Raw genomic sequence first — 3269 nt, 5'->3', positions numbered from 1 at the left:
CATGAAAGACCGGATCACGCAGATGGAAAAGGATTTACGCAGCACTTATGCTTTAGCTGCCATCATCAATAAAAAGAGCGGGATTGCAGCCGACGTGGAGCGGTACACTCTTGGCGAACTGCATAAGGCTACCGAAAGTTTAAACTGTAAGTTTCCTGATCCCTTTGCCTGTTTGCTAGCAACTTCTTGTCTGAGTCTTGACTAATTCTTTTGGCAGTCATAGCGTTGAACCATGCGGAAGAGAACAAGCGGATACACGAGCGGGTGCATGCTTTGACTCATCTTTCCTCATCCGAAGAAATTTTCTGGAGGGAACACTCGAAGGCCTCGGCTGTCGTCAAATTTCAGGATCGAGTGCAACAGGTCCACCAGTTCTTCGACAAGTGCTACAAGGCTATGAGGGTAGTTTGGAAAACAATGTTTCCTCTGAATGCAGTTCCCCCTACCCTCTTGACTTTGATGTCTGAATTTGGGAGCGTCAAGAAGGTTCGGGAACTGGTAAGATCTCAAGTCTTTGCAGGGGCCAAGTGCACGCTTGCCCTTGTGCTTGCTTGTTATCCTTCGGCTTGCTTGTTGTCTATCGCCAATGCAACTGGTGATCTCGAGGAGCTGTACCCGAAGGTTTTAGCACCTGCCCATATAATTGTCGACAGGCTTGAGGAGATGTCAAAGGTACCTGAGGAAAAGGAAACTCCGCAAGGGTGATGTAAAGGTGTAAAATTACTTTTGTAAATTGTTTTGGTTAGTCCATCCGAGTGTTCGGATTTTTGAGCCGCAACTTTTTGTCTGGTTGATACATGAATATGTACTTTTACCATGCCGTTGGCAAATACTCAAAGGGGCGAAGCTTAATTACCCGTTGGATGTATGTGTACTAGTTGGTTAGCAAATCATTATGAGTGATCAGCTCGTGTTGCAGGTTTTGCTAAACCTGTTGTATGCGCAACTTTGCTTTCAACCGTTTGTAAATTTCGACAGTCATTCCCGAATTTTTCGGGTGTAATGATTCTGCCGATGAGCCCGTTGCTCTCTGATATTTCCATAAGTGAAATATCGAGCGTGGGTTGTGTGTAAGTTTTCCAAACTCTTGCTTTGTACGGCACTCGTAGAGGCATCTGAAGCAGAGGGGAGGATTAATGTCCTTATTCTTCTTTGCAGTGCTCGTAAAGGTTTTTGCCCTGAGCGCTATCTTCTGCCGTGCGTTAAGTTACGCCGCTACTTGGTGGCAGCACGGTCATAGATGCTTTAGATTACTGCAATACTTTAACAAGAATCGGAACTTAAGTACTTATTGATAGGGTAAATATGAAACTGAAGGGCGAAAACAAGAGGCCCTGTGTAAAGTAAAAGGGAAAAAATTTAAAAACTAGGGGAGTGTTTTATCAAGAAAGGGGTTCTTCTCTTCTTCAGAAGGATCTTCCGATTTCTTCGTCATGCTGGTGGTCGCGACAGTGCTGTTGATTTCGCCAGATGCTTGAGCAGCGATTGTTAGCATCTTGCCGCCTCCTGCGTCTTCTGCCGAAACTTTTTCTGCCGATGCTATTGCTGCTGGGCCTTCGGGAGCTGGCTTCTTCTTGATTTCCCTGTCGAGTTTTTCCTCCTTGATTTCTTGTATCGTCAACTTGGGCGGGGGGTCAACAGTATCTCGCCGTGGCCCAAATTTGGCAGCAATCCTTTGAAAGTCACGATCACAATTGTCTGAGCGTGAAAAGCTTCCATAGACTGTGATGTTTGTTCCATTGTTCCCTGGCATCTTCAGCTTGAGGTACGCATAGTGCGGCACGGCCAGGAACTTTGCGTAAGCTGGTCTCCCGAGTATGGCGTGGTACTGTGATTCCCAGTTCACGACTTCAAACTCGATCTTCTCCTTCCTGAAGTTGTCGGGTTTGCCGAGAACGACGTTCAAGTAAGCTTTGCCAAGAGAATGCGCTGGTGAAGTAGGGAGTATCCCATGGAAGCGAGTATCTGAGTCTTCCAGCATTCTCATGGTGATCCCCATACTTTGAATTGTGTCAAGGAATATCAAGTTGAGTCCACTTCCTCCATCCATGAAAACTTTGCTCATTTTAAACCCTCCTATCTGTGCTTCGACCACTAGGGCGGCGTGCCCTGGCTTTGGTATAGTCATCGGGTGGTCCATTCGACTGAACGTGATTTCCTGAGACGACCATTCGACATATTCAGGAATGTTCGCCATGACGCTTTCTGCCAGGTTGATTTCTCGGGTGAGCCTCTTCATCTCTCTCCTTGAAACGCCTGTCCTGTGAATCATATTCATTTGCCCACGTGGCGGTGGAAACGCCTCGTTGGGTTGATGAGGTTGAGCTTGCTGGACTTGATGCTGTGACGGGGGTGGCGGTGGTGGTGGCGGTAGCTGTTTCTGACCTACCTGCTGGATGAGTTCATGCATATCGAGGAACTGCCGACAATCCCTGAGCAGGTGGCTAGACTTCACTTTTCCATCCTTAGAATCGGTATAAGAATGTAGGTAGCAAGGGGCGTTGATCTGTTCAGCGTAAGGCAATTTGGGGGTTCTCTGAGGTCGTGGTTTATAGTTGCCACGGTTCCCAGAGTCGTTCCGATTACCGTCCTGCCGATCGTCTCGCCTGTTGTCGTACCGATCATCCTGTCGATCAGAGTAACCTGCGGCCACTAAGTTATTGTCATCGTAACTGCGGTTCTTCCTTCTCTTATTTCGATCCCTTCGACCACCCGAATCATTCTTCGGCTGGTCATCCTCTTCGTCGTCGCTGCGCTGTCGTGGTTTTCGGATGTTGTCTTCACCATCGGCCCAGCTGTTGGCGATTTCCATTAGCTTGGTTATGGTCTTCGGCTTCTTGCGCCCAAGCTCTTCTATATAGCTTTCACGTCGGATGCCATCGCTGAAAGCGTCAATTGCCCTGTCGATAGATACGTCTTCCGCAGCATTTAGGAGTTTGGTGAACCTCCCGATGTATGCGCGCATCGACTCCTTCTGCTTTTGTTGGCAGTGCCGTAACTCCTCGATCCCGGCGGGCCTTTTGTAGGTTGCTTGAAAGTTAGCGACAAAAGCTTCTACTAAGTCATCCCATGACTTGATGGAACCCTTCGGCAGCCCTCTGAGCCAGGCTCGTGCTGAGTCCTTTAGGTAAAGCTGTAGACATTGCATTGCTGCTATCTGATTCCCTTTTTGCAGAATTACTGTCTGCAGATAGTCCTCTATCCAGGATCTTGGCTCCTGCTGCCCATCGTATTTGGCAGCGTCGGTAGGTGTAGGTTTGAACTTCTTG

Source organism: Lolium perenne, chromosome 1 (assembly GCF_019359855.2).
Source record: "Lolium perenne isolate Kyuss_39 chromosome 1, Kyuss_2.0, whole genome shotgun sequence".
In the NCBI taxonomy this organism is placed as follows: domain Eukaryota; kingdom Viridiplantae; phylum Streptophyta; class Magnoliopsida; order Poales; family Poaceae; genus Lolium; species Lolium perenne.
Note: the sequence above shows the minus strand (reverse complement) of the source record.